This window comes from Ambystoma mexicanum, chromosome 4p, assembly GCF_040938575.1.
Source record: "Ambystoma mexicanum isolate Mex_15411 chromosome 4p, UKY_AmexF1_1, whole genome shotgun sequence".
Taxonomy (NCBI): domain Eukaryota; kingdom Metazoa; phylum Chordata; class Amphibia; order Caudata; family Ambystomatidae; genus Ambystoma; species Ambystoma mexicanum.
Genome location: NC_090927.1, coordinates 363,351,369 through 363,374,819, shown reverse-complemented (window position 1 = coordinate 363,374,819; position 23,451 = coordinate 363,351,369).

Below are 23,451 nucleotides of genomic sequence, written 5' to 3'. Positions count from 1 at the left end.
AAGCAGGTTAAGATCATTGTCAGGTAGACAGAGATGCGGGAATATCACCCCGGCTGGAGATCGACAAATGATAAGAGATGAGAATGAGTTTGGGGCGTCACAATTTCTTTTGCTAGAGAAAGGAGGAACAAGACCACAGTATATACCATGGCCTCAAATGGACAGAGATAATTTAAGGTGTAAACTCCTGATTTTAACTTCTGGTGCTGGGAAATGGATACATGAGCTAGAAAGAGGAGGACGGGACGAAATACATTAGCTATAGAGGATATTAAAGGTCTTCTAATCTCCATACTTGGTGAGAGAGCTGATGATGTATGGACACGGGCAGGCTACCCTGGTGTGATAACAGTCAACACTGTGCATGATGGAGCACCATTTAACAATTGCAGAGCAGCAGTATGGAAAGCACTATGAGTACTATATCCAGACATGTCCGATATGGGAGCTATAATGACAAAAAAGATGAAAGAAGGAGAGGATCCTTTGCTTTACATTAAAAATGTCCAACACGCCTGGGTGCTCGAAACACGTCTTTTCATAATCTTTGTTGCTGGTGGGCCGGACAAAACAGCATGGCGGGCCGCAACTGACCCGTGGGCCATAACTTGTGCACCCATGCCCAAAACTGAGTCCCCGCCTGGAGGAGGCAACCAATTTAGGCTGGCCTTTCCGGTTCTTGGCCCAACAATAAACCCGGTGATGTCACCTGCTTTTATATAAGTGGTGGGAGCTCACAGGGACAGGACACTCTCTCCTGAATTTCCAGCGCCTGCGTATCCAGACATTGCAGATCCACCTTTGCAAGATTCGAGACTCTACTGCAAGTCCAAAGCATAGCTGACCCTATCGCAGCAAGGCCAGCAAGACCATTGATCCAGAAACCTCACAAAAATCCCAATAAAAGGGAGAAAAGCGGTGGTACCCTTTTGGGAGCATCCTGTGACCAGACCGGCATTTGGCCACTACCTGCATGCCCGCCTTGCCATCCAGTGACCAGACTTGCCCAGCTGTCTTTTGCCAGGAGAGTCCACTGTGTCGTGACCAGAGCCTTGAGCCCAGAAACCCAGTTGGCTATCCCAAATCCCAAACTCAAGTGTGGACTGTGAGTATTTCCCCATCCCAAAGCAAAACATGGCCTATCCCATCTTGACCCTTTGTCTTAGTCCTATTTTCTAAGTAATCCTATCCATATCTTGATAACTTGTCGAAAACTGTCCTAATTCTCTGTGCATCTGGTCCTTGATTTCCTTGTGCTTTCATTCACCCCATCTTGTAACTCCATAGCAATATTTTGGTTAAATAAATTGATTTTCCCTAAAGAAAAAAGGGGTACACTGCATGAAGGGTTACATCTGCAGCATAACTTTTACATTCACAGGTGGCGTTCCTTTGTTCTAGCCATTAAATCTAGTGTAAGTGAAACTTGTCCTTTTTCTTTCCAAACAGATGTTCTCTTTTTAACTGCTTTTATTTTACCAAAACCAAATTTCATAATCTTTGTTGCTGGTGGGCCGGACAAAACAGCATGGCGGGCCGCAACTGACCCGTGGGCCATAACTTGTGCACCCATGCCCAAAACTGAGTCCCCGCCTGGAGGAGGCAACCAATTTAGGCTGACCTTTCCGGTTCTTGGCCCAACAATAAACCCGGTGATGTCACCCGCTTTTATATAAGTGGTGGGAGCTCACAGGGACAGGACACTCTCTCCTGAATTTCCAGCACCTGCGTATCCATACATTGCAGATCCACCTTTGCAAGATTCGAGACTCTACTGCAAGCCCAAAGCATAGCTGACCCTATCGCAGCAAGGCCAAAGCATTGCTGACCCTATCCCAGCAAGACCATTGATCCACAAACCTCACAAAAATCCCAATAAAAGGGGGAAAAGCGGTGGTACCCTTTTGGGAGCATCCTGTGACCAGACCGGCTTTTGGCCACTACCTGCATGCCCGCTGTACCCTTGCCATCCAGTGACCAGACTTGCCCAGCTGTCTTTTGCCAGGAGAGTCCACTGTGTGGTGACCAGAGCCTTGAGCCCAGAAACCCAGTTGGCTATCCCAAATCCCAAACTCAAGTGTGGACTGTAAGTATTTCCCCATCCCAAAGCAAAACATGGCCTATCCCATCTTGACCCTTTGTCTTAGTCCTATTTTCTAAGTAATCCTATCCATATCTTGATAACTTGTCTAAAACTGTCCTAATTCTCTGTGCATCTGGTCCTTGATTTCCTAGTGCTTTCATTCACCCCATCTTGTAACTCCATAGCAATATTTTGGTTAAATAAATTGATTTTCCCTAAAGAAAAAAGGGGTACACTGCATGAAGGGTTACATCTGCAGCATAACTTTTACATTCACAGGTGGCGTTCCTCTGTTCCAGCCATTAAATCTAGTGTAAGTGAAACTTGTCCTTTTTCTTTCCAAACAGATGTTCTCTTTTTAACTGCTTTTATTTTACCAAAACCAAATTTCTTTCACCTTGAAAATGTCATCCAATTATTCAGCTATAGGCATTCTTTCACTTCTATATTGTCCTTGTGATGTGCATCTATCACCCAGCCTAAAAACCGCATTCTGATTCTGTGTATTACATTTGTTTAAAAAATAAAACGTTTTGACACTTAATACTGCAAAAAGTATTAATTGCAACTTTTCAACGTGTGAATTTGGCTGCACTGTGTTTTCCTTTTTTAACTGAATGCCCTTTGCTGATACCTTGCCTGGTAGTTGCTAGTGATATTACATCCCTGATACTGTGATAAAACATATGTATCTCATTATTCAACCACACATATAATTAATTATTTGACAGTTCTGAGTGTCATGTTATGCAATTGCAAGGGGTTTTAAAATGCCTTTTATTTTGCTGCCTCATATCCCTGACTCCCTGCTGCTTCTTCCTATCCACTCAGAATTCGATTGATTGAGGTTTGAGGGAACATTTCAGGGGGAAAACTTAACTCGGGTGCTATCTATCCTAATTTAAAATGTTCTCCTATTCATTTGTGCTTTGGATATGTTCTTGTAGAAGGTTACCCACGTGTATTTCAGTGGTTTTCATTGTAATTATCACCCCATTGGTGATTGCTGCCAGTATAAAACTTGTGTGATTTTCTTTGAATTTAAAATAAATAAATATTGTATTCCCACCAACCGTCCTGCTTCATGGCCGATGGTGACCTGGGGTATTTGTAAAAGGGGGTGTGAGACGGGTTGGGTGCCAGCTCAATTCGAATTTGTTGAAAATAAAGAAAAAGTATTCTAATTGAGTGCTACATCCTAGGCTAAGGGCAAGAGTCCTGATCCAGTGTGTGACGCCCGATTGGAATCCTTTACATTAAGGATGGCTCTAGAACAGCTACACTACCCAGCCCATACGACTAGGGAAAATCTTGTTGTAACTATTGCCGATGAATGGTTTGGACCGAAACTAACGGAGCAAGTTGCATTTTTTATGATAAATTGTATAGTTTGTCAACAGTTCACGGCTGGGCATACACTGCGCACAGTAAGGGGAATCATTCCGAGACCCAATGGCCCTTTTCAGCACTTGAATATCGACTATGTCAACATGATAAAAGTATGCAATGGATATAGATACTTGCTTGTTGTGGTATGTCCTTTCTCAAGATGGATAGAGGCAGGTCCATGCACACACCCAGACTGTACCTGTTCAGCCACATATTTAGTGAGAGAAGTGTTTCCTAAATGGGGAGTGTGCGAGGTAATGAGATTGGATAATTGTCCTCATTTTATTTATACAGTTTTTGAGCAGAGCAGCTTGTTGCTTGGTATAAAGCACAAGTTTTCTTTGGCTTATCATCCGCAAGGAAATGGGATCTGTGAGAGGCACAACAGCTTGCTTAAGGAAAGGATAGCCAAGTTGAAGCTTACTTGAAGAAAGGGTGGTTGAATTACCTACGACTGGCATTATATGCATTGAGGAACCAACCAGGTTCTGACCACCATCTTACGCATCACGAAATCGTGACAGGAAGGCAAATGAGAACACCCCTAATGCCTCCATTCCGAGTAAGAAGTGATGCTCAGCTGACAGCAGAAGTTCTAGGATTGGAATTGCAAAAGTATTTGAACTGTATGACTTCCAGTTTTTCTGTCATTTTAGGACAGTTGCAGAGACAAGGGTGTAGGGAAGTACAGAACACAGAAGGAGATGCTTCAACAACCCAACCTCCAGAATTTTGTCTTCCCCAACTTTACCCCAGAGATGCGGTCCTAGTTCGTAACCAAACAAGGAAAAAGTGGGACGAGCTTCGTTACAATGGTCCCTTTATCGTTGAAGACGTCACGCTATCTGCTGTCAAATTGCATGGTAGGCACGTTTGGATCTTCTTGGGGGACATAAAGCTCTACTCTGGAGAAACCCCTCGACCTACACCCCTCTGCAAAGAAGCTGAAACACTTGTGTACGAGCGCGATATAAATAAAATATCATATCATATCATCGGGGAAGAACCACAGCAGGTGCAGACGAGATCTATGACGAGGAAGAAGGATGCATAACTTCACAAGTGGAAAGAGTAAAGAACCTTTTAATTGGACTGTGGCTTGGCTTTGGACATTCCCTTTTGAGCTATAAATGAAAAAGTGTCAAAAAAAACATTTGAACACTCTGTGCATCTTAGTTGCAGAGTTAAGGGAAGATTTGCATACTTAAAGCCACAGTAGCTTATTGACTTTGGACTGAGGCATGTTTAAAGCCTTGAGATCAACAAAGTGAGAAAGGCTTATTGACTTTGGACTGAGGCGTATTTAAAGCCTTGATAAGAAGAGGAGTATGCCAGACTTTGATCGTGGATACAACAATTGGAAGAGGGTACGACACCTCAATTCATTCCACAAAGAGTTATTGTTCGGGTCTACTTATGGTGTTACCCAGTGATGACCGTTCTAGGAACATACTCACGTATTTTGAGTTGGTGTTGCGCTCTTATCCTTCGCTGGTGGGGAGAACTTGCCGCATTCCAGCTTTCATTCATCCTAACAATGAGAAAATTATAAGACCATCGCTCATAATCATCACTGAAGAATTCTTGAAGTTACCTGAGTAGTGAAGAAAATATAAATGCCCTTATCAGCTGACGCAGCACATAGACTAGTCAGTGTGGTGTTCTTTTGTCTAATTGAGGAATACCCGCATCTTGTTGGAAGACATGGATGTGGTAAATCTGAATGTAATCTTGGAAGGTATGATCATTCAGGTGAGCATCTATTCTGAAATAAATCACAGAGCGGTGTAGAAACCTTCCTCCGAGGGACAGATCAAGGAAGTAAATAAAAGACAAAACTTTTTGTTCATGCTGACAAGGAAGCAACATGTCGTCTGGACTGAAGCAGATTCGAGGCATCGATTGGGACCTGATCTATGAAGCAGAGCTCGTATAGACTTGCAGAGGTCATTTTTCTTCACGATAAAGGAACATTTTCATCCCGACTGGTGAAAAAACCGGCTCCAGACATACATAGAAAGTCGTTAGTAGCATCCAGAAAGCAGATCGTTGATCAAGGACAAATGCTGAAAGAAGACAGCAGCTTCCAGAAGCAATCTACAATGTAGAACCATTAAAATACATATTTCCTTCTTTAGCATCAAATGATCGAGATGGGGAATTTCAACAGTAACGTTGTGTTGCTCCATGAGAACAGACTCTCATATTGTCCAAGAAGCAAATGTTGCAAGGTGACATATCTCTGTGTCATCTACACATGCATTGTGTTTATACTCATATTGCTTTCACTGACAGTGAGAACTGCATTTTACATAGGTGCAAATGGAGCCAAGGCGCCTGTATATCTTCCTGAGCATAAGGAAGATGTACGTGTTGCAACTACAAGGCAACCTAGGCCCTAAATAGTTATTCCTGTCCCAAGAAAAGATGGCAAGATATCAGAGCTTGAAATGGATGTTGTTAGTAATCAGTCTTACACAGCACTTTTTTCAGAGAATGCTTTTAAATGACGGAGACAGGATTGGGCGGATGAGGCAAAGTAAGGGGTTAATAAAGGTTGGGCCTACCCAGATAATGCATGCAGACACACCTGGTCCAGTGACACGAGACCCAAGCACAAGTCCCAAACAAAAGTCATGCATAGAGATTATAGCAGAATCTTTATGGCCGTCATTAGCTGCTGCTAGAAAAAGGCAGATGGATAGAGAAGGACTTGCTGAACTTTCTTCTACACCAGGAACCTGGTCATTACGAGGTTGGAGGTAATGGAAAAACAATGCCGGTAAAGGATTACCGGCAACGCATACCGCTCCAGGCTATTCCGACCAAAGAACCCGGTATTAGAGGCGCCGCTAATAACATAGCCGCTAATAGCGGCATGGGCGCGGTCACGCGGCCCTTCAGGCTGGCAATACCGGGATGCCGCTAACAGGAGGACATCACAAGTCTGGTGGACATGCAAATACCGGCATCATGAAGGCGCTAACACGGGATACCGGCATGCCGGCAATACCGGCATCGCGAACCACCCGTAAACAGGTATGTGCAGTGTTCCCGACTGCCACAGGTGCACACAATCAGCACAGGTGGAGGCAATGGAGTCTGGGTCAGCACAAAAGGAGCACACACACAAACCACACCCCTTCCCACAACAAAATGATTCCACTAGTAGTAGCAATACTGGGGCTGGAGGACATGCTTGCATTGCTACACCAGCAACAACAGCAGGTACCACAGAGGAGACGCAGTTGGAGAAGGAGGGTGAGACAGGCCCAGCATGTCCCACAAGTGTAGCCAGTGTTACCATGGGGGTAGCCCCCAATCCAGCGCATCAGAGCCAGTCCATTCAACGAACTCCTGAGCAGATCCACACCCTGCACCGTCTGGACCGGGACACCATCACCACCATTGTGGACATGATACACGACGAAATTGTCAGCCTCATTCAAATATGCACCACCATCCCCCCTCTGGTCCTGTGGAACCCCACGCTACCACGCTACATGGAGCGACATGCAGGACGATGTGCCTGGCTGCTTGGTAAGTTGCATGACAGGCACATGGCAGTGAAATGGGGGGATAGATGCACACACCACCATGTTGTCATTGTTGTGGTGACAGCACAATGTGCACATCCCAAAACACTGTACCCCAAAGCATCCCAAACTGAACATGACAACCAATTCCCATAGCAATGAAGTAAGCTGCACACCTATCGCAACATGCCAAACTTAAAACCACCCCACATCGCACAACACATGCACCACCCATCATCGTACCTCACCCTCATCGTACCTCACCCTCCGTAACACAATCCAGCAACATGCTGTGAGTATTCGCTATGTAAATGTCTGCAGAAAATCACCACACAGGACAAGCATCCATGAGAGTGTACTGAACAAAACCACCAAAGGAATCCACTGCTTGTCACAGGGCCACCACCACAGAAGTGCAGCATGTCACCATGGGAATAATCAGCGCTGAATGGCAAACAATGCAGAGACTACTGCCTAGGCTGCCAGTTAGAACATCATATAGAACACTGCACATAACATATTTAACACAAACACAGCGGTATACGTCCACAATGCATGAGCAACATCAAGGCAGTGTACACCGTGTATCATCTTGAAGATGCAATACACACCATAAATCCATGGCACAGAACACATTGAGGGCATGAAAAATGTGTGCATACAACCAGGGACATGTGCATGTGACCAACACATATCTGCAGGCATGTGTGACAAGTACAGCTGTCCATCATGAATAGACTAACACATACCTTTTTTCTCCTCTCATGCAGGTGATAGTGGCTATCCCTTGAAGCCGTGGCTCCTCACCCCTGTCCAAAACCCACAGAACAGGCACGAGGAGGATTACAATCGTTCCCATACCCGTACCCATGTGCTCATCGAGCAGACCTTTGGCCTGTTGAAGGCACGGTTTGCTGCCTTAGCCGGTCGGGTGGGGCACTCCTCCACAGGCATGAGAAGGTGGCCAAGATCATCATGGAATGTGTATTGCTGCACAACATGTGTGTCCGATGGAACATACCCCTGCCCCCTGACTTTGAACGGCAACCACATGGTGATGATGAAGGGGATGAAGAAGATGTGGGCGCACATCATCGCGGTGCAGATGCACAGGAGGGACGTGCTGTGCCTCAGTCAGTGATTGCACAATATTTCTAACACACATGGGTGCAGAGGGTGATATGAAAGTGGGACAGAGGGCACTGGGTGTGGGAGTACATCTACACTATGCACTGTATATCAATAAATGACACATATGCAATAAGGAATGTCCACTCAAGTTTTTTTTCTGCTACACAACGGGTGTATTTAACTGTTCAATAGTACAAAGTGCTCAAACCCTTCACCTCACACACCCTCTCTCCCTTCCCCCCACAACTCCCCCACACATCCTCTCCCCCCCTCTCCTCAAAACTACCCCACACACCCTCTACCCCCTCCCCACACAACTCCCCCACACACCCTCTCCCCCTCTCACTCCCCCCACAAATCCAACACACATGGTGTCCAAGGAAATACAAAGGGTGTTTGTGCTATTGTCCAAATTTGGCTGCCACATCTACAGACGTCTACTTCCCGCATATGGTGGTGGCATGTCAGATCTCTGCAAGGTGCGCGCTGACCTGCAAATGGGGCTGGTTTGGGTGGAGCTGGATGAGGATGGGGTGGCCGCTTGCTCCAGTCTGGGGGCCGGACACTCAACCACCAAGGAATCCGCTATGCAGGAGAGAACCTGCCTCAGAGCAGACACCTTCTCGCATATGCGCATAGTGCTGGCCTCAATGGCCTGCCTCAGGGACGCAGTGTTGTCGCACCCCTCCTGCCTTGCCTGGGCACTGTCTGACACAAACTGCCTGATTAGGGCAGTCAGCTCCTCCTGGCGCTACACTGTGTGTTCAATCTGCTGCACCCTTGCCCAAACACCGGTGGAGGTGGATGGTCCATGTGTCACATCCCCAGATCCGTGTGACTCCTCTGTGGGGCTCATGCTCCCTTCAACTGTCTCCCCACCAGACTGCTCCGGTGTGGTGTCATGGTAGGAGTACATAGGTGTGACCTTTAGTGATGGTGTGGGATTGGGTGTGGCAAGTGATTCCGAGGAGTCGTCCTCCACGGGGACACACACCTGGCCCTGGCTCTGCACGTCCTTGTGTGTCAGGGGTGCTATAGCTGCCACCTCACCAACAGAGCTGTTGCTGCTTAAAGGGCCCCATCGGCCACTGTCTCTTGTGCAGGGGACACAGGTGTTGTGGGGAATGTAGCTGTGGCCCTTAGTGGCACTAGTGCCGTGGCATCCGGTGGTGTTTGCCTCTTCTGTGCCTGTCGTGGCCTGGCTGGCACTTTGGATGTCGAAGGCCTGTTGCCTTCTTTCCTGGCCCTCTTCCGGGGTGTTGTTGCCTGTGGGGCAGAGTCCCCAGCCTCACTGTCAGGATCAGAACCTATGGGGGACCGAGAGAGGGACAGCATCAGTAATGGTTCAACAAGCATCATGCATACATTGGTATTATGGCTGTTCAACACATTAGAGGGTATTAGGTATTGGAGTTTTGACAATCACGTTGCTTGCTATATGGGTGGAGCATGCTGGCATCCGTCAGGGTCACTCATGTTGGAGCTGGCGTATGCTGTGTGACATGCATTTCTGTTGTGGACTGCGTGCAATGTGACTTACGCCGTTTTCATATATGTGTGGTGTGTGTCAGGTATGGCATTGCAATGCTGCATGCATGTGTATGTGTCTGTGCTGCGGACGGCATCTAGGCAGGGATGTGTCATATGTTTATGTAATGGGCCATGCATTTCCTCTTTGGACAGACAAATTGGTAGACTATCATCATACTTTGCATTACAGTGTGTTTTCTTAGGACACTCACCTCCATCCGCCGATGAGGTGGCGCCACGTTACATCTCACCCACACCTTCTATGGCATCGATGCCAATGGTGCTGGCGCAGATTTCCTCCCACCGGCTTAGCTTGATGGGTGAGCTGGGACCACCGCCAGTAGCCATGGCCTGGCTCCGGTTTGCAGACATGATGTTCCTGACTCAGGCGGAGGTCGTCCTATCTCTTGCGTACATCCTTGACTGTGCAGGGGTCATTCCCTACGGCACTGACTTTTGTGCAACAAATTGCCAGATCTCTTTCTTCTTTATCTGTGCCTCTCTCTTGGGGCTGTTGGCAAAAACTACCTCTGCATTGTCTGCCAGTGTCTCTGCCAGCATAGTCAGCTCGTCCTCATTAATGTGCTCTTTATGCTGCCGGGATGCGCCTTTTTTTACAGCCTTGGGAATTATGCTGGTGCTGTAGGTAGATTTATGCAGTTGGAAGTAGGCTCCAGGTCCTGTGTGGTGAGGATGGCAATGGTTTGTGTTTTTCAAGATGGCCGCCGGTCTCTTTCCCGTTCCTGTGCGATGACGCTACTTCCGGTTCTGCTTATTAGCGGACACCGCTAATAGCGGTGCCCGCTAATGCTTCATCCATTGATGCCGGTGACATTATTTGGAAGAGGACAGCGGTGGTAGTGCTGTCTGCACATTCCATGATGCCGGTAAGGGGCATTTTTGGGACTTTAGCGGCATGCCGGTACTGTCGTTACCGGCATGCCGCTAAGCTCATGTACGCAAACTTGTAATAGCCTACTGTTAGCGGGCTCTTTCCTACATGTACACAGTATTTGCTCCATGCCGGTAAGGACGGTTTCTTACCTCCAACCTAGTAATAACCCCCATAGTCATAGAAAACTACATGAAGAGTATGACAACCAAAAGTAGCACCCAAAAAGATCATTACAAACTGAATGATTATCTGGACAGCACAGCACGCTTGGAAAACAACATATGGTACCAACACATGAAAGAAGTTGGAAGAAGGATGTCAAATAAAGTAATGCTTTGTATGTGCACTCTTGCCACACAGCATGGGGAAGTCGAAGATCTTCATAGCTAATGAAATAGATATCCTAACTGTACACTGCATAGTGCACCTGGCTTTCTGTAGTACAAAAGGACAGTTTTTGGGTCGGACTGCCTCTCTCAAATGGGCAACTGAATGGACAAATCCAAATGAAGATTACTATATCCAATATATAAAGATAAGAAACAATGCCAAGACTAAGAATCTTGTGTTCAGATACAAACAAGCAAGATTAAAGGAACTGAAATAAGAAGAGAATTAAATAAATAAAAAACTGAAAGTTCCAGTACAATCTGCAGAAGACATTTGTAGATGGAAAAACAGAGGCTAGATGCAGATTTGGGGAACTGTTCTATCATCAGATGGCTGGGAAGAAGGAGTAGTGATCTGCAGAGACTGGGTAATAATGGGTTAATATCAACCAACAATCGAGACTGCACACATTTTGTGTACATCATCATGGCCAAAACTTGCTAAACTACTGACATGGGTCAAAGACAGAGGAGGACCCCTGCAGATAGTACCATTGGAGAGTTCTAAATTGTACATCAGGAACAATTGTACAAGAAAAATGGGGGACAATCAGAACTCTGAGTGAATCTTTGACACACCAGAAATGAATATCGGAATAGCAGTAATCATGGATCATTATTGGGCTTGTGGATCCAAGGCCTACATCAGACTGCCTAAAGATTGGGGAGGAATCTGTACATTAGTAAATTTGCATGTTCCTGCGTTGGCGATTCCTAAAGGTGACCTGAGCATTAATAGTTTCCTGAAAGCAGATGCTCACCTGAGGAAGAAGAGAACTGTGGAGCTGATAAATCGAATGAAGAGAGAGAACTACTTTTCAGCCAAATCCAGAGAAGCTTTTGATGCTATTCCATATGAGCACAGACTGTTTAGCCAGACTTCTTCAGTGTTCACGTTGATCTTCATGCCAAGGATCCAGGTTGGAGCAAATACCAAGTGGCTTCAGATCACCAGATGGGAATTTCTGCAGACAATTAACACTACCATAAAAGGATTCAATGCCATCAGAGAAGAACTGAGTACCGTAAAACCAATGACTCTCCAGAACAGATATGTCCTGGATATGATTACAGCTATGGATGGAGGTGTTTGTGCAAAAATTGGAAAATCATGTTGGACATGTATTCCTTCTCGTGATGACGAGAATGGAACTTTGACAGATGCCATAGACATGCTGACGAAAATCCATGGCCCGATGATAGACGAAGTAGAAGACATTGCTGATGACAGCTGGTTTGGAAATCTCTTCTCATGGGTTCCACAATGGATGGCAGATATGTTCACATTTCTAGGAGCTTTGTTATTGTTGGTGATGCTTGGATTCTGTGTGATCTAGATAATAATCTCACAGAACAAGAAGACAGCAAAGAAAGCCATAGCGATGAACATCATGATTGATGTTGAACCAGGATGGAAGCCTAAAGATCTGACTGATGAATAAATCAGAGACTTTGTGAAGCCCAATATTCATGCACCTGAGGAAACAAAGTTCCTGTATCCAAAGGAACATAAGAAGTATGTGGGAAGGTGTATCTATTGCAGTCCAAGTGGACAGTGCATGCTCATGACATGGAACACGGAAGAGAATGTGAAATCAGCTCGTTTCTGAAGGGAGTCATAAAATGATGGACCCCTAGGAAGCATCTCTTCAGACCAGGATGTCTAGATGTAAAGGATGATGTGAGAGTGGTTGATAAATTGCCCACAGGGGGGAGTGTAGAGGAGGAGCCAAGTACCCCTCTCCAACTGCCTGCCTACATTACCTGAACAGTTTGAACCAAAGTATGTGACATATACTGAACAGTTGAACAAGCAAAGAGAAGAGCGTGCACTCTGTGCAGTACCCAAAAGAGTACCTATACCTAAGAGAATATGGGAGGTGCAGTACCCATTGAGGAAACCATACCTGCATACAAGACAATATGATGGCCATTTGAACGAGATTCCTGAAGAAATAGAGAAACTAAAAGGCAAAGATGAATGGTGACGTCATAAAAAATTGAATTGACACCCATAGAAGAGATAAACAGACCAGAGGATGCAGATGATTTATAAACCATCAAGAAATGCCAAGAATAAGTGACATCTTGGGATCAAGGGGAAGAAACACATGCCACAGAACTGATGAAGATTCTTAGTTTAAACGGGTATAGATGCAATGAAACGCAAGCAGCAAAGCAATCATGAAGCTAGCCACATGCTTTTGAATAGAAAGACCACAGCAAGCACCAACATATACAGATATAGATACATATGGACAAGTAAAGGATGGGATGCGATGTTTCCACTAAGCATAGAAGCAGTACTGAACAAAGCAAGAAGGCCTCATTTCAGTGTCGCAGTTAAGAAAAGCAATTGAAGTAAACAGAATAAAATTTCAGCTAAGGAATTGACTGAGCCAAGAAAGTCAAGGTCTTATCAAACTGGAATTGGCTAACATTTGATACAATTAAAGTGAAAGAACAGAGGCTCCTGTTCAGAGAGATCAAGCTAAAACAAAAGACGTCAGAGGACTATTAAAGAATAAAATCAAATACACAAATAGCTCAAGTTCATGGTGTCCAGTCATGTGATAGAAGGAAGTTGGACGAATGAGATGATCACACTTATGCACGAAGGCCGGCTGGTGCCCATACTGCTTAAAAATTCTCAGAGAACAGTACAAACTAAAGGCGAACTTCAAAGCACTTATTGACACTGGACCATTGAGGTGATGATGGATGATATGCTAATTGGTGAGAAGCTGGTGCTAAGACGAGCTCACCCGCACCTGGTTGTTCAGTCTGCGTGCTGCTAGACGTAGATGTAAAAGTACTTATTGGGGTTGAGAGCTAACCAATTATATGGGACCAAGTAGGTGGGGGTCCCTTTGCTTGTGTAGCCAATGGGACATTGTACATTTAGTGACATTCATAGTGGTCATTTTAAGGGGAGGGCTTAGTTGCCCCACCTGATGTTAATTATACTACCACCTTCTTTCGTTGCTCCATACAGATATAGAGCCTATACTTAGAACTTCATTTATGCCCAATCACACCCTCCGTTAGGTTTGTGTAGTTTGACACATAGGATGACGTTGGTAATGGCGCAGGTCAAAAAACATCAATGATGACCAATTATGGGTATAAAAGCCACGTTATTTTATGAAGTGGAGTCAGAGTATCGAGAGATTGTTAATGTTCGTTGTACTCCATGTTTTAGATACTTGACATTAAAACAGATGAACTTTGCAAAGCTATTTGTGTTGTCTTGATTACTGATGTATGAATAAAATCTGCACCCCATCCATCTCCAGGGTACTGCTACTCATCCAGGGTCTGAGAGAACACCCAGCTCAATAGTCAAACAATATGCAGTTCCAAAAATTAGCAATAATGCATTAGAATATAGTACTAGCATCCTATTCTTCTACCAACCAGCAATGTATCTAGCCATTCAAAAGTGTGGCACAGTAAAACTCAAAATTGCACTTGCTGCATTGGTGTCAGGAATGGCAACCAGGTGACAGGTGAGATTATACTAAGCCCTGTAAAGCGCTAAAAAAACTCAGGCAAACGTCCATGAGCTATAAATAGGTATAAAGCGATCAAAGCTATGGATTTAAAAATAAAATGTAAGCTTTTTAAATCTACCTTAATAATAATAATACAATAATAAATATAATAATAATAATTATAATAATAATAATAATAGTCTTAATTAAGCAATATGACCCGAGCGGCGGGGCATTATCGATAATGCCCCGGGGCCCATAGTTATACGAAGGCCCCGGGGCCTGAGTCAGTAATGCTCCTGCAGCGAGGGTCATATTGCTATTAGTACCCCGGCCCGCATTATGTGCGTGGCCGGGGCACTAAAAGCATTTTTTTCTGTCCCGAAACGCTGCAGTCCATTTTCCGAATCTCCACATGGCTGGAGGCTTCCCTCGTCCCTCGCCAGGGAAGCAGGAGCAAGAAGGTAAGTGGGGTGGGGAGGACAGGGAGGAGGAGGGGACGGGAATAAAAAAAAGCCTTACATGAGTCCCCGGCAGGGGGCGAAGGCAGCCTCTCAGCCGCGGGGAGGCTTGGAGCGGGGATGGCCCCGCTTCCAGCCTCCTCATTGGCTGAGGGGCTGCCACGCCCCCTGCCGAGGACAAGGCTGCTGGAATCCTGGCCGAGAATCAAAGGATTCTCGGCCGGGTAAGGACCCGGCGAGAGACAATCAGAATGCGTGTTGCATTCTGCTTGACTCTCGCCGGGTACTAATAATAAATAATGCCTGTCTTATATAGTGCTACACACCCATATGTCTCAGAGCGCTGAAATAAGAGAAGACTTTATGATCCCACAGAATGGTACTCTGGATTCCACTCTTTCATGCATGCATTTAAATGCATCATTTTATCCTAGCAAAACAAGTAAACATGGAAGGGTCTTAATATGCTGTGCCGAAAATCATGGCATGATAAACTCTGTTTTACCAGCACAAGTATAGTTGGAAGGTTACATGACAAATAAGTAAAATGGCTTATTCAAGCCCCCAAAATATTAAAACAACCAAACTATTACAATTTAGAAAATTTGGCAAAGTGTCTGTTTTACGCTCATGGAAATATTTACACTGTCAAAGTAAAAGCATTAGAGAGCTGTTTGTTTCTTCTAGCTGAAGCAGTCCAGCCTTGTCATTAAGTTCTACCTCCAAAATATTTGACCAAGCTAAAAATGTAAAGTTCAGAAAAATTGTCCAAGTGGCATTTTTTAGGCCCATAGGCAGATTTCCTTTGCCATAGTACATCCAGTAAAGTAGATGCTTGCTTCTTACCCTGGTAGTCCAGCCTTGCGGTTCAGTGATGTCTCCTAGCTCTGTCCCTCCTCACTTCTCATAAGGAACATTGGGTCTGCCTTCCTCTTTGTGCTTCTTCCCTATTTTTCAGGTGATCATATAGTCTGGGGACATGTTTATCTAAGCCACTCCTATTTCCCTGTCAGCCAGTCTTGCTTTGTGTGCCTTTTTGTCTTAATCTCTGGTTTTACTCAGCAGACCATATGGTGAGCGTCATTTCTCATAGATCTATATTGCTTTTGCCAAACTGACCAAGCACGAATGTCTAAAATATCTATAACACAGGAAACGTTTCTTCCTATGGCATGTTTGTTTCTATCTTCATATATGATACACCGGACCTAATCAGAATTAAATTTTACATAATTTTAGATTGCTTTTGCAAAAAGGACTCTGCACCTTTCAGACAAGGGCCAAAATGTCCTTCCACAAAAATGTTTTCTTCATGTTTTTCGAATTTTTAATATATTTTTTTTTTATTTTTTTTATTTGATTGGCTGATTAAATCAACCTTTCAAAAAGTTATAACTTTTAGATTACAATACATTTCTTGACATATAACAAATACAATGTGTAGCAAATACATTTACTGTTTTACAAATATTTACATTGAAAAGGAAATAAAAGAAAAATAATCATAATAATAAATAGATAAGAATAAGAAAGGAAGAAAGGAAAATTCTTCAAATTTATCATTCCTCTTAATTTCACAGCCTTCAGCCACTGATTGCGTGACCAGTTAACAAACATAAAATGCAAAGAATCATCATAGTCATAAAGGAATTTAAGAACAAGAAATCAACCGAGATAAGGAAAAAAAAAAATCCACATTTAACAACAGGCCACTCATACTACATGGTTGTATGGCAGGATTGTTTTTATAAACTGTGTAAGTGCAATGTGGATTGCAGTTCGATTACTCGTGATTAAAATGGTCCAGATTTCAGATTCAGAACGATCACAAGTCAATTGCAATAAATTACTAAAAAAGCGTTCACGCAATCCATTTAAAACAGGACAATTTACTACTAAATGTGTCAGGGTTTCTGTTTGTTTTTTATTTTGGCAAAATCGACAAAATCGGTGTTCTTTAGAGATTATACCTCGTCTAGCGAGGATTTGATTTGTTAAGTGCAAATTCAAACGTGTTCTTAACATTTCAACGCGGACAAAATTTGATGGACACTTCAGAAGGTAACAAGCCATTTGCTTATACTTTTTTGGTGGAAAAAGATTCAAGTCATAGTCCGCATAATTAGAGCATAATTGATAAGTTGTAATCCAATCATGCCAATACATTTTTTTCTTTGCTTTATCAGGGTTACTTAACAGCAGCTCAATTGAAACGTCAGCTTCCACCAACCATCCCAAAATGCTCTTTACCCACTCCTTGGGGAAGGCATCATGCGATGAGCGCATATAAGTTGCTAACGTTCTCAAAATATTTGGCTTTTCAAAACCAAGTAGACATTTCCAATAAAAATTACACATTTTCCACACCACTACCGCAGACAATTGAATTAGTCCCAACTCGTACCTTAGAAGGCACATCGGAGTGCACTTAGGTAAGGAAAAGATTGCCTTCCAGAATTTACCTTCCAGTAAATCCCAAACGTCCCTTCGCCATGGCTGGAAGGTTTCTGCTCCATAAGAAACAATCGGGACAACTTTCTGATTATAAAATGTAACTATATGAGTTGTAGTGAATTTGCCAAATCTGTACAAAATTATTCTTGCCTGTGATATTAACATCAAGATTTTTGCTCTTAATGTGTCAAAATAAATTTGATTTTTCACAGTACCGGAAAAAGGTAGGCCCAGATATTTATAACTGGGGACAAGTTTTAAGGGCGAGTTCTTCAAAACCCATTGATAATTGCCCATTTTTTTGTCTTTTCTCTTTTGGCAGATCACTATTTGTGTTTTGCTGACATTAATTGTGAGATTATTCTTGTCAACATACGTCTCCAGTTTAATTAACAAGTTCTGAAGACCTCGCAGTGTTTGCGATATTAAAACCAGGTCGTCGGCATAAAGCAGCCATATGATTTTTTGCGTGCCTAGTTTAGGAACATCTGAGACTGCTTCTTCAAAGGTACTACCGATGTCTAGCAAGAAGAGATTAAATAAAGTAGATGCTAAGATGCACCCTTGCTTAAGGCCCCTTAGAGTGACAATATTTGCCGAAAGAATACCTTCAATGGACAACCTAACTTGCATGGATGTATTGGAATGTAACATCTTAATTATTGTTAACACTGATGATGGGCAGCCATAGTTTTGCAACTTTTGGAATAATAGTGCTCTGTCTACCGAGTCAAAAGCTGACCGAAAGTCCACAAAAGCCATATATAATGGTTGATTTAAGTGGGCATATTTAGATTTAATCATGTTCAGCATTATCAAGTTTACAGAGGTTCCTAGTCCCGCCACAAACCCAGTTTGAAAGGGATCTCTTTTAAAGGAGACTGCTGACCATCTGGTTAATTCTTGCAAAATAATGCGGCTGTATAATTTACCAGGTGCATCTAATAATGCAATCGGTCTATAATTCTCCGGAAGAGAGCGGTCACCTTTTTTATGGATCGGTACAATAAGAGAATGTTTCCATGACAAAGGGATTTCCTGAGTGATATTAATGTTAACAAATATCTGATATAAGATCGATGTCCACAAGACTGGATGTTGCTTGAAAGTTTTGTTCGACAGGCCATCAGGTCCAGGAGCTCTAGATGGACTAATTTTGTTGATGAAATGGAATATGTTGGCTTTGGAAATGTTAATATGAAACGATTGTTGAGGCAATGTGTTGTCTAATTTCACGGAGTTAGGCGGGAGCGCATACATTTTGGAAAAATAGCTAAGCCAGATTGCTTTCGGCACACCCTGCGTTTGTGACAATATTTGGATCAGAGATAAGGTATTAGTTATTACTTTCCAAATTTGCGTCACATTGCTGTTACGAGTCAACATTAGCATTTGCTCACCATCACGCTGAAACAGTTTACTACGATGCTGTCGCCGCCAGTTTCTATATGTGATCTTAACTTTATTGAGTACTTCAAACCTCCTACACAAGGGTAATTTTAATGCCTCCCTTTTTCGAAGTTGATACTCAGTTTTTTTGTTTCTGGTTTCCAGATCGAACATATGTATGTGCTTAGACGCCCTGGGCTTGCACATTATAGTATTGGAGAAGTGTTGCATAAGGTCATAGTAAGGAACTAAGTTGACTTGGGAGCTGTTTCGTGAGTGACAAAAGGCTGTGCGCAAAGAATCATCAAATTTCCCAAGGCTGGTTTCATTCCAATTTAGGCGGTTTAAAGAATTGGATACCGTCATATGCCCCCGATCAGTTATAGAAGGAATCTTTAAAAGAGAAACACCAACTGCCCATTCCATAAAAAGAATGCAATGGTCACTATTCGAGTTATGCTCAATTTTGAAGGATTTGATTTTAGAGAACAGCCTATCGTCAACATAAATATAGTCAATTGAGGCTTTTTTCCATCCCTGCTGCCACGTATAGGCCATTCCACCAATATCAAATTTGCTTCCATTCAGCATACAAAACCCTCTGGAGAGCATTAAGTTCTCCCACAACCTTTGCCTGATGTTTCCTTGCAATGTATTGCCCTGTAGACAGTGTAAATTTAGATCTCCAGCAACAATAGTATGCTTGATATTAGGTGCTAATATGATGAAATCTAACATGGTGGATATATCAAGTAAAAAATTTCGCATCTCAATGCCTTTGGGGTTCCAGTACAAGTTAATAATCGCATACAAGGTCTTTGCTAACGATATAATTGTCAATTGTGAAAAGGAATTTGGAGCAAATGAGAAAATAATTCTTATTTGTGAGGATAGTTTCGCGGCAGTCAAAAGGCCAGACATCGGCCGACCCATCACACCTTTAATTGCTGGTAGAAAGTGTAAACCATGGTTATCCCATAAAGGGGCAGATAAAAGCCAGGTTTCTTGCAAAAGGATCACATCATACTTTGAGAGAGGGTCTTGTATATTGTTAATTAAATGACGATAGCCGCGAGTATTCCAAGACACTAGAGTTATGGTCCGAGCTTTATTGACCTTGCATGGAAGTTAGCTTCTGGAATCACAATTACAACAGCATTGGTTCGAAGTGACTACAGCGGTGTTATTCTCAATATATCTTTGTGCCTTGTTAAGTTCATTAGACGTTGACTTTATCCAGGATTCTACACAAAGAGGGCCATTGGTTGGAGTCAAAGGTCCTAATAGTAATATGAATCCAAGATCTAGTAATTGAGCTTTGGCGTCCCATATCAGATTCCTAATAACACGGGACGTCAGCCAGATACAGGCTGCACTCACTACATTATCATTAAGAAACTCCACCTGAGCAATGTCAGCCGATCCAATATCTTGTAGCATAGGAATATCAGAAAACACCTGTAGGATGCTGTATCTATTAAGTACATACTGCGGAAATGGAGCAGGTCGACAGCCCAACACTAGAGCAATATTGGATTCTTTATCTGTTTTTGTTTTCAATATGGATTTTATCAAAGGTTTATTAGGGACTAAAATTGAGTTAGTAGGACCAGGTTGATTTGTTTTAGATCTTAAGGAATTTATTAGCAAAGCAATTTCTGCTTCCTGACTTGGAAGCGGTAAATCCGCTGACGATGTCGTTTTATCATCCGCACATTTAAACGTAACAATACGTTCAGGTACCTGAGGGGTAGAAGTTGTTGATACTACAGATTCAAGTATGGGAGCTTTGAGAGTCGATAAAGTTGTAAAAGCACTCATATAAGCATCAACTTCATTTCTAATTTCTAATCGTCTTCTTGCTAGCATCTGTTGCTCACAGCCAGCAGAAGGAGACAGTGAAGGTGTAGGAGGTTGAGTCAAGGTGCAACTATTACTGATTTCCCTGATAGCGCCCTGAGGTTTCACACATTCTGTATTTATTGTATTAGAGGAAGACTCGAATTTTGACCCAACTGGCTGTTCAGATTGTAACGGTTGGATTTCAGCATGAGCTTGCTGCTTTTCAGCAAGTTCGTAATTTTGAACAGCCTGCACTAGATGATCTAATGGCGCATAGGGTTCAGCAGCAACGAGATTTTTATCAGCACAATCGAGCTTGAGTTTACGCAGCTGATTCAGATGCGCATATTTTTTGGTAATAACACAGGAAGTTTTCTGGGCCTGTTTTTTCGGTAAAGTAAGCCTACTAAAAAATGATTTAGAGCTTGCTGAGGTAGGTATTTCTGTATTTTTAATGTTCTTAGCTTTTTTAGATAGAGCAGACTGCCTAGTTTTCGTTTTTTTGGTTGATTCCTTATTGGTCAGACAAGTCTTAGAGCCCAAGATGGAGGATTTTTTACAGAATATTTTGAATGGAGCTTGAGGGGGTTCAGTTGACGTCAGGTCTTCAACATCCTCAATAACTTCTGTAGTTGCCGCTCTAATGATTTGACCAATATAAGGAAGTGAGCACAGAATTCCAGAATTGTCCACAGTAATTGGGGACAAAGGATCAGCTCCTTGTTGATCCAAGCTCACATTTGCCACTGAATTATGTGACATTATTAGCGGTACAGGGTCAGGAACAGAGGTTAAATCAACCACAAGGTTAGGAGCTGAAGTTAAATCCACCACCGGTGGACCAACCACAGTGTTAGGAGCTGAAGTTAGATCCACCGCCGGCGGAAACATGATGGGCGATAAACACTGATCAACTGTCGACCCTGGGTTCCAAGGATTTGCCTTTAAATTCAAGCCTTGACTAGCCCAGATTATTTCCTGTTTGGCTTGCCAAGCCAGCACTGATAGTAATTGCGTGCTTTGTACATATAGTTTGGAATTCAATGTGTTAAATAGAGTCGTCAAGGTTTGCATTGTTAAGTTCATAGCACCCAGAGTCAGTTCCAACACTTTAGAGATGTTTGAGCAAGGCGGAATTTGATTCACTGGGGAAAATTTCCGTGGAGTGGGATGAATAAAAGAAGAGGTTAAATTTGATCTAGTGCAACCCCCAGCCGAAAATAGTTTAGGTGAAAAGGACAGACCTCCCAATGTTTGATTTAGCAAAAGGTCAGACTCAGGGGGAGACAGATCGATACACGCCATTTCCTCTGAGCATTCCGTGACCTCAAAGCTATGTTTCGAGGGAGGGCAGTAAGCCACAGAATCATTTCTTAACACTGTGCTGTCAGAGAGTGAGACATGCACAGTAGAGCCACACGCTTCTTGTGTTTGATTGGAGATTTTGGGGCCCTCTTGTTTAACAATTTGAGAGGACTGTGAGGTGGATTTAGAATGTACACAGTCCGGGTAAAAAAATCTAATATCTTTCAGATTTGAAACATTTTTTTGTCTAGATGTGGTAGTGTCACGAGAGGTTACTCGTTTTTTAATTTTGGATACAAGGGGAGCCACAGGCCCGGCCCCTGTAGCTCGCGGAGTCGAGACACAGGGGACGGCCTGAACATGTAATTCACTCGCATGCAATGGTACAGAAACCATTAGGGGTTTTTTCACGCCCGAGTCATTCACACACGTGGTAATAACACCTGTGGTTATATTCGTATTCGGGTTCACACCACTTGTTTTGGCGAACAGTTTAGGCAAGGGCGGCATCCCAGTGTGCAAGTTATAAATGTTACGTTTCATGCCAAAGCTTCAGTACAAAGTGAGCGGAGTTGTGATAAACCACCAGAATTACAAGATTTTTGTGGTCTTGAGAAATATATAGTGCTAGGTGCAGCCACCTAACAATATTGTCACAATAAAATCACTCACTTCTCAAAGAGGCCCCTCGCTTTGCTCGCGCCGCCGCGGCGAAGCGGCAAAGCGGGACTTCACGGGGCTTCACCGGTGCGCGCGCGCGGTGCGCGCACGAGTTCTATTTTATAGGCACGCCCACACTAGTCAAACAAAATGCCTATAAGTAAATAAAAACAACAGTTAACACACGTATAATATAATATGTGGATATATATATCCCCAAGTCCATATACAGCAAGTCAATGTGACCACGGTCTTCACCTTGTGGTCAAAAGAGTCCGACGAAATCCAAGGAGACAAATCCAAATCCAAATGGAGAACGCAGCAGAGCAGCGGGCAAAGCGGGACTTCACGGGGCTTCACCGGTGCGCGCGCGGTGCGTGCACGAGTTCTATTTTATAGGCATGCCCACACTAGTCAAACAAAATGCCTTGTGGTCAAAAGAGTCCGATGAAATCCAAGGAGACAAATCCAAATCCAAATGGAGAACGCAGCAGAGCAGCGGGCAAAGCGGGACTTCACGGGGCTTTAATTTGGTCAGCTCCCAAATATGAAATGCTGTTTTTCAAATTCTTTTACACACACTAACTTCTCATTTTCCAAGGACACAGTCTTCCAATGAATATGAATACTGATTTCACATCATAGTAATCTGCAGAAGGCTATTCATTCTTTTCAAAATAACTCATTGTGCTTCAAAATAGAGCATCACACTGTTTTTATACCAGGCATGCATTGTATAGTAAAAAGCAGATAAGGTTATTCAACATGCAGGTCATGCAATTATAGTAGCACACAACACTGAGCATTGTGCTTCCACATTATGATGTGTAAAAAACAGAACAATTTGTAAATGAAACATTCAGAGTTATCTTGTGTGCTCGGAGAAGCTTGCA